Genomic DNA, 9,823 nt, shown 5'->3' with positions numbered 1-9,823 from the left:
TTGCTTAGTTACAGCTGTGTCAGTACAGGATCTGTCTCACTCAACCAGTGAGCTTTCAGGCTGATTCACGCTCATTTGTGAATGCAGATTTTCCGTCCCATCAGTAAATACTGCTGCTCTTTGCCTTTAAATATTTGTTTTTAGTGTATATAGAAAACGTCTCTGGTTGCCACAGTATCTATAGATACTTTGTGTATGTCCACAGTTTGCAAGTCCAATATGCAAATATAATAATGCACAGGTTAGGATTAAACTAGCTGGCTGGTGTACCCTTAGCAATGTGCTCTGTGGGGGTGGGAGGCTGTTGAGTGTCTGCATGCCTGCCCAGGTGTGACTGCAGAGATGCACCTTTAGATGTACCTCATCTGTCCTTCATGGTTTTTTTTTTTTTTAACTGCCATGTTACCAGCCCAACAAATGGCATTTTACTGCTTTCTTGTGGTAAAAGCCATAGTGCTGATTAGTTCATGCCATTACAGAATTTTGTACATCATTGCTAATGATTTTAATTCTTTGAACTTCAGTATAAGTGTGACTAATGAGAGCTTCTTATAACATTTAGCTCCGTAGAACTGAAGAGGCAAAAACTGTTCAATTCAGAAAAGCCAGCATTATTTTTTTGTGTTTGTCCCTCTGTGGAAATTCCTGAGGTAATGTGGAACTAGAAATACATAAGAGGAAGAGAATGATGCCTAATGGAAGCAGGAAGAGATTTGGTACTGGCAGCATTTTTCCCACATATTTTCTCTACTCTGACTGGAGGTGGAGTTACAAATACCAGATGATGATGTGAATGCTGTTAAATTCGCTTCAATGCAGGATCAAAGTTAATGGTTTAGTTCTAACAAATATATTTAACCATAGATAATATATTCAGTGATGTTCAGACAAAATGTAAATGTGGCCCTTGGTAGAAGTGTTTCAAATAATTTGAGTCATCGATTCAGTAAATGTTTACCATTTTAATACAGCATGTACAGGGAAACGTTACTGCATTTTGAGAATACTGTACCAGATCTACATCTGGGATCTCTAACTCTAGTCTTTTAAAGACGTATTTATACAAATAATGTACTTATTTATATTTGATACTTCTTTCTGTAAGCAGTTGAGCCTTGCAGTAGTTTTAATTTCCGAAGCATTAGACACGTTTTACATGTAGGAGTAATGAAGTGACTAAATTCATTGTGTCCATGTCCTGACAGCTGTGAGTGATGGAGATTGTATTGCAATTGTGTCTGGGATCTGGCCAGGAAACCTGCTTTTCTCTGACTTCAGTATCTGAAATTGAGGAAAGGAGCAAAAAAGATGCTCAACCTTCATAAGTTAAAAAAAAAAAAAAAAGATTGCTATTACATGAACGAGTACAGTTTATGTCAGCAGGAGATGCTGTACAAACTTTGTGCCTGCCTGTTCTCTGGCTTTGGTGGTGTTCTGCTCATGGCAGGCATAACCTAAGACCTCCATCAGCTGCCCCTTGATAAGCTATCCCAGTTGTAAGAGCTTGAAAATGTCTTGATTTGGTTTCCACCATGAAGAACAAAAAGTTAAGGTTGCCATTTGAGTTTCTGATGTCTTCTGTGGGTCCCTGAGTCGCTGCACTAGAGGGGATGTGTGTTTATAGTAAAGGTTGGGCTGATGTCAGAGCTAAGTTGCTGGTGGGCTGTTGCTTTTCATTGTCTCCTGAAGCAGCTTCACTACAACTATCTGCAAGAGCAAGGGATCTGGAATATAACGGGCATGGTCTTGATTCATACACCCTTCATTCATGTGCTGGGTAGCCTGTAGCAGTTCTACATTGCACTTCAGCTTTCCTAAGAAAGTAACTTCTCCTTTGCAGGACCTGCAGCCTGACCGATGTGTGGGTTAGAGCGCGGTATTTTGCTTGTCTAAGCCAGTTGAAGCAGCTGAGCTGGTTTCGGGCTCCTGTTCACTGCGGCGTGGATTCGCAGCCCATCGTTGCTTGCTTGGCTGGCGGCGGCAAGCGCTGGCCCCGAGCGGCGGAGCCTGAGGCGCCCCGAGCGGGCGGCAGGGGGCGCTGCCCGACAAGGCTGCCTGCGCTGGGGCGCAGCGCAGCACCGCCTCTCCCTGCCGCCCGCCGACCCGACCTGGGAGGAGTTGGCGGGTGCCCAGGGTCGCCTTGGCGGGCTCGGGTAGCGCTCGGCGGTGTATCGCTGGTTTTGTCACGCTAACTTGTCTTTGCGTAACCGGGTCCCAGCTTAAATCCAGGTTCTTGGAAGGCAGGTTCACGTGTGAAGGCTATTTCAGGAAATCTTTCTATGTAACGCAGCACCTCTTGCAAAGTTTCAGATGCTTTAGTTTTATTAAATTTTGGCATACATTTTGTTGACCACTTAGAGGAACCTAAGGCTGAGAATTAAGTTGTTTGTGGTCAGGAATTGTCTTCTTGTTTGTACTTTAAATGGATCTTATTGTCTCCCCCCCCCCCCATAAACACTTCTCATTTCCTTGTGTGGGATGCAAGTCTTTTTCATGCCATGGGTTCATAACCTTTTCTTGAGCTAAGATCAGCAAAGAACAGCTGATATAAATAAATAAACACACTTCTATTAGGGCTTTAGGTAAACCAAGTAGAAATCAATCTCTTCCTTTTCTCTGGTGCTTAAGCAACTTGATTCTCAGAGGTCACAAAAGGCACAACTGACTATGTTTAAACATTTAAAAGCATTACATATTGTACCAGGCTAAATCTCCTGCATGCCACTGAAGGTATTAATAATCTCTAAAGAAAGTTTGACGTAGTATCTAGAAAAGGTGATATTTAATTTCATTTTTTTAAGTCCTATGGATATCTCCAAAGGATCCTATATACCATTCAGAAATCTGTCACCACATTCACAGAAGCAGATAGAAAGGTGCTAGGCTTGATAAATACTGGTTTGCAGCTTCTAGGTTAAGAGGTCTTTTGTTCTGAGCTTCCCCGATTCTCCGTTTTGTTTCCTTTTAGGGCAGTCTGTTTTATTCAGTTGCCATGTCAAATCCTGGAGGGCAAGAAAGGGTTGCAATTTGTCTGCGTAGTTGTTTAAGCTTTCCTCAGGGAGCAGCCCAGGTAATTTCTGTCCTGAGTATGTGACAGGCTTCCCTCTTCATGCTGAAGTCCAGTCTGACACCTCTCTCTTGGTGTCTGGCAGTAAGAGCAGGCTGCTGTCACTGCAAGTAAGATGGCTGAGTGATCCTGCTGTTCATCTTTCTACAACAGAGGAAAAACTCCAGCTGGAGTTTTTAGCTTTGCTGTGCTTATGTGTGGCAGCTTTGGAATGAACTATGAAATACATATACAGCCCACTTAACAAACAGGGATATTTGCATCTGGATATCAAAGCAAGTTGTTTGCTGGAGTTCAAAGGCAGCTTTGCAAACATTAAATCTGATAGGTAAGGAAAATGCCAAAGTAAACTCTGATATGATTGCATCGTTTCTGTCTCCTGCTTCCTTCATGTGCTTTGCATGCATGTTGCTTCAAGAAAGGAATTAAATAAGGATTATCTTCCCTAGGTCAACTCTAACTGAACAGTCCTTGCTCAACAATATACTTTTTGGGTGAGCTATACCTTTGTTAGATTGCCTATAATTGTGTGCCTATAGGGCAGATGCACACGTCAGGGGAGTGTGCATGTGTCTCTCTTTTTTTACAGTCAGTGAAGAGAGAAAAGTGCTTCCAGGGCCCAATTCAACTGGCCAAAGGCATGTATTGGCTCTCCACTAACTGAGATGACTTTTCAGGAATGTGAAAACAGATTAATTACTAAGGCTGCTGGAAAAGGATTGAGTTCTGATATTCTTTCTGGATCTTTGCGTGCCTAAGGCACACCCCGTGGCAGCTGGGGGTTCTCATTTGAGGCATCCCTAATCTTGACTTGGAACGAAGCTTCAAAGAAGTGAAGTGTGCTATTTAGGAAGGAAATAAATTTCCCTCTTGTCCTGGAAGACTGAGAAGCCCCCGTCAGAGTATCTCTTGGTGAGTACAGATCTTGGCAGTACAGCTGTTGTGTAAGGTAGGTCAGCTAGCATTATGTTACTATGCTGTTGTGTTTCAGGGAAGGTATTTAAAGCTTTTCTGGATTTTTTTTTTTTTACAATTGATTTTCAAGAACTTAAGAAGATCAATCAAAATAATTTGAAAATTACAGAATTCCATAAATTGTCAAATAATGTGTGCTAAAATAACATTAAACTCATCTGCTAAATCTTTGAAATCCTTTAAGTACTAGGCATATACTTGACAGGATTTCCTAATAGCATAGACAGTTTCAGTTCATTTTAAGAGCAAGTAGTGGAATTCAAAATATTGGGTAAATTCTAGTTAAATTACATAGTTTTGTTTTGTTTTTTAATTAGGTGACAAAGTACCTATGATAATCGCAGAATGCGAAGGGTTAGAAGGGACCTCCAAAGATCATGTAGTCCAATCCCTGCTGCTAGAGGAAGGGACCTTGAAAAATCATCTAGTCCACTGCTAGAGCAGGACCACAAATATGTGATTACTTTAGATTCAGAAAGAAATAAAAGTTTTTTATTGAATTCATATTAGGGGAAAAAAACAACAGATTTATTGCCTTTTGGCGTGATAATGCTCAAGAGATCTAATGCAGAGAAAAAGACTGGATCCTGAATTACTGAAAGATTTACAGTTGACAGTTTCAGAATGAAAATGCTTTACTTGGCTTTAGCATTTACAAAGATGGGTGAGGAAGACTCTTCAGAATGAGTCAGAGGCTGCCGCATGCAGGCCTCCTGCTCCAAGAAATGATTATTTTACTGGCATGGTTATGTGTTCTGATCTATGCTAGGAATTAAATGGACACAACTTGGACCCAATTGGTTAGTTCTGTCACACACTATTAAGTCATGCTGACGCCAATAAATGCCTTAAATACCTTTTGATTCTTCTACATCTTTGCTGAGCACAGCCGTTTGAAAGCGTATTGCATTCTAAAAGCTGCAGTCCTGTGGTCAGGTGGTCTTTAGGTTGGAGTAGCTTGCTAGTAGTATCTAAGAGAGGTATTTTCAGATGTACGAAAGCATTTAAGTACAACTAATACACTGTTACTGATTATTCATAGGCCTCTCAATCCCATTTAGGGGGGATAGTAGGAAAAGGTGGGGTAAAATAAAAGCCATTTTGAAGTGGGCCTAAGTCAAAGGCAAGGTTGGTATCACACAGCCCTCTCAGCTCTCATATTCAGGTTCCAGTGTTTACCTGACACATTTCTAATGTGTTTCCAATGTGTCTTTTGTTGTAACAGACTTGTGAAACACTAGAGCTTGCAAAAAGGAAGAGATTCTCTGGGGCCAGGGATTCACACTGCTCAACATCAGAATTACCCAAATAATTGTCACTGCTCACATGAGCCCAGTTTAACTGCACTCATTGTGCAAGCCACACCAGCATCCCAGTGACCCTGGAACCTGGGACTGCTTCAGGTAGGCATGCTAGGTCAAGGTGTGGGCTGCTATGATTAAAAGTAAATCATAACCAGAAGGTAATTAAGGTTATTAGTATGGTAGCGTCTCTGTAAGTAAATGGTGATTGTACATGCCCCACACTCTGTTTGTGACTAGAGAGGTGCAGAGAACAGCACTGAGAGAAGTTCTCAGTGTGCTGATTTTGTTTTTTTCCACTCAAGTCTCACAAGTGCTTACTCTGTGCATGGCCTCTTTGAGGTGTACTCTTCTGTAGTGAGGTCAGGGGGATGTTAGCCTTCAAACAAGCTGAATGTGGAACATGTAGCTTGGAGCCATGCGGGTGAGAAGTAAGGGATTCTCACACACCTCTACAACCACCCCCTCAGCTCCAACACTGTCAGTCCCTCTGCTAGCAGAGGGGCTGCAAGCCCCTTCTCAGCTCTGCTAATACGCTGCAGCTGGAGTGCAGGCACAAGGGCAATGATTGTAGTCATGCAAATGGAAGCTGTTGTCTTCATTTCTAAACCACTGTGATAAATGTTTTAATTTCTTAATGTGCTTAGAGAGACATCAGATCCTGTAGTAGAAGTAGTTCACATATTACGTTCCTGAGAATGAAAAGGGTTTTGAGACTCAACATTGAGAGCATTTTTCTAATTGCTCTGCTGAGATAATATTTATGGTTTGGGGTGTTTTTTTTTCCATTGCCATCTTCAAATCTGAAAACACACTCAGTGTTGAAAGAACTGTAAGGGATAAATGTGGAAGGGACACTTCCCCATAAGAATGCATTTGTCTGCATGGTGTTTATGATCATGACCTGGTAGTCCACTTGGGCTGCAGCCATATCTCCATACATCTCACTAAGCAACACAGCTGCTGGCTGCCTCAAGCACCAATGTTTACAGAGCATGTATCATCCAGTTATTGCTTCATATCCCTCCAGACATTCTAGATCATCAGCTAATTAAAGTGTATGGCCTTTCCTGCGCTCGTTGTATCTACTGTTTTGTGAGCACAGCTTCCCATTGGTGATGTGTTTATTATATCTCTGAATTCTACTTTGGAGCATGACAGTGACTTAGTTTCTATCTGAGTAAACTGAATATCAGAGATATGGAAAGCTGCTCAGTAGAAAGGATGGCTCACCTCATGATGTTGTGTACCCTGACACTGCCTAGGGCCCACTTACAGTCAGGTGCCCTGCAGTTGTAGTGGTAGGCTTGGTTTTCAATCTGCCTTTGGAAGTGGTCAACCTGTTGCTCTGCTTTCCCTCTTTCAGCACAAGTAACCTTAATGCATCCTTGGATCTGCTTGTCTGGGCACATGTCCTGCTATCAAATGCCATGCAGGTTCTCAGAAATTCTTCTGGAGCGTAGAAAAATACAGAAATATGGAAATACAACTGTGTTGATAGATCAGCTTCCTGAAGGCAGTTTAGCAAAGGCCCAGGCAGCCAATTTCTTATTAGCTAGCTGTTCTGCTAGTACATTACCTCTGGCAAGGAAAAGTGTTATTAGTTCTAATCCAACAAAACCCAGCTACTGCAGCAGGGAACATGCTTAACACTTCTGAGGCTTACTGCCTGCAAAAACAAAAAAAAAAGGTAAAGTGTTCCCAGACCATAAATGTGGTAGTGTGAGAATTTGCTGGTTTGTAGTAGTGTATTTATGTGGAGAAATAAATATATGGTTTTTAGAGTGAGTCTGTGAGAAATGGTGGGAAAGAAATGGAAAGGAAGGAAAAAGCATCCTTTTTCAGTCACATTCACTGGGAAACTCAGGGAAGCAGGGCTCTGCAAAATTATGTCTTGCTCTCCATTTGCAAAGGCCTGTACTGAGCATGGCCACAGCAGTGACATCTCTCAGTGGAGACAGTGAGAAATGAAGTGGATGCACCACAACTATGGGAGAAAGAGGGCTCAGTAACAGTCAAAGCAAAAGTGCAGAGAGAAAGAGCTGGTGCATGAGAACGTGGTATAGGAGGCAGGATTGTTCTGCTAGGTAAACATGAGGAACTTGTGTTGTAACCCAAGAGCTCGTCAGCAACAGGGCCAAATTCTCCCTCACTGCTATAGCTGTTTGAGTGTAGTGCAAGGCAGAGGAAAGTCTTACTTAGCAGCATCATATGTTTCAAGTGAAAGCAGTGCAAGAAATGAGCATGAGCAGGAGTTTACTGCAATGTGCACAGAGGGTTCTTTTATTATTAGAAACAGCCAATGCATTACACATTATTCATTACAAGCAAAGACTCTGACAGCACCAGCCAAAATGGCCAAGGGGCAGATGAACTCAGAGGCTGCAGGACCACCTGCTTTTACCAAAGGTGGTCAAGTATAAGTCCTTTCCATAAGACAGCTTCTTTTCCATAGAAATTCTAACATTATTGATGATAGTGTCATTTGCTGGGCCCACAGAAGCATTGCTGGGCTTATTGATTATTAGGCAGGACCTGCCAACTGGTTCATGACAGGTTTAATGAGTCCAATGAGCCAGAGATGACTCAGAACACGGACACTTTATGTTTGGCATTTCATTCAGATCCAGCTTCGTATTGGTGTTTGTTTTGTTTTGTTTTAATCCAGTCTGATCTCTTGACCACTTTGGCTAGTGAGATATTGATCCCATTGATAGAGCCTTCTGAACATTGACCATAAGTAAAATTCAGTGTTGAGAAGTTAATTATAAATTAAGAAGAGAAATATTACTAAAGCACGTAAAAATATAGGAGAAAACACTTAAAGGACAACAGCAGAAACAATCATCACTCTTAGCACCCCCATGCTGCTGGTTCCATATCCCTCCTAGAAGTTTCACACCAATATTTCGATACCTTTTACTAGGGATAGAGAAAAGCTTTTCTAGGATTTCTTTAAGAAAATTAATATTTGAGGTGAAACCAAAACAACCTGTTCTGCAGTCTTGCATACCCAAATCTGGACCAAACCCCACAGAGCTGTAAATCAGGACTGAAGCAGTCCTGGATGGATTTTTTTTTTTTTCCTCAGACTTTCCATAATGGTCTATTTTTTTCACCCACTGCTCTGTTTTGATTTTAACAATAGAGCTGAACTAATACCAAGTTCATTTGGCAGCACAGCCGCATGAAAACAGGTCAGTGCTGAGCTGTTCCTAATGATGAACCAGGAATTGGCTCAAGCTCTCTCATCCTCTCATGTCAAACAGCTCAGGTTCTTTCCATCAGCACCTATTGCCACAAATACCAATGGTTTGTCTCTTTCTTACTGCCAGCAAGTTTCTACATTGGTATCTGGTTTCTTCTAATTAGGGCTGTTTCTGCCCAGTGTCCTCTTGAGCCCTAAAGGAAAATGATATGAAGCTTCATCAGTGACTTTTATGTGAAAAGAAGTATTTAAAGAAGTCAGACTCCAGGCCAAGGAACCTGGTTGTTCTTATCATGCACAACTGTGTTTTTCCTACTGGGCAACATTTTTGTTTGTTCAAAGCAGGGTTGGTTTGTTTGTTTACAGTAAATAACCTGTCACATAGCAACAGAAATATTACTAAATAATAATACATATAATGTTAAGCTCCTGAGTCAAGAAGCTTTTAATGAAAAAACATATTCCTGATAAAAAATAATAAATAATGTCACCTTTTCTTTTTACATTAAAAAATATCTGTACATGTACAATGTAACAAAGGACAGGTTTATTTCCTAGGCTCAGGGTGGCATCTCTGGGTTAGATCTTCATCCAAAAAGGGTAGAGGCTTGTAGCCATGGTCCTGCATATTTCCCACTGCAGGAAAATTCTTTTCCCAGTGTTGCAGAGTCTACAGCCTTTGCCTACCCTTTCCATGCAAAAGTGGAAGCAGCTCACAAGGAACATCTCAACATCTACATGCAGGAAGCAGCTATAAGGACCAAGATCTTTGCAAACAAAGATGTGCACATGGTGATATTTGAAAGTCTTGCCTGAACTGGAAGAGAACAGAAACAAATAGAAAAATAAAGATGGAAAATGTCTGTAGAAGTCTTATCTTCCTAATGGAGATAGGAAAGTTTTTTAGATGGTATATTTTTTAAGATGGCACTTGGTGATCTGTTAGACTGACTGTCTCTTAGCCAACCTTTCTTCTTGGTAAGAAAGCTCAAAGTTTGCTCAGATCAGGACAGCACTGGGATTTAAGGGCCACATCCTGTCCATTGGCCTCTGAATGGCAGAGCATGGCCATTGTCTTTTCACAGTTGGGCTGGATTGAAGCAGTGCTTGAAGGGCCTTTTGTTAGTAGTAAAGTATCTCTGTAGGTCCCACTCCAGCTTGTCAGGCAATGTGTACACCCTATGAGTCTTCTACCAATGAACCTGGCCAGGAAACACAATAAAAGCGTTTACAAAGAAAGCTCTGCAGGGTAGGGTGAATCAGCAGCTGATG

The sequence above is a fragment of the Indicator indicator genome, chromosome 18, assembly GCF_027791375.1.
Source record: "Indicator indicator isolate 239-I01 chromosome 18, UM_Iind_1.1, whole genome shotgun sequence".
Classification (NCBI taxonomy): domain Eukaryota; kingdom Metazoa; phylum Chordata; class Aves; order Piciformes; family Indicatoridae; genus Indicator; species Indicator indicator.
The sequence above is the reverse complement of the archived record's forward strand: the minus strand, read 5'-3'. Positions refer to the sequence as shown.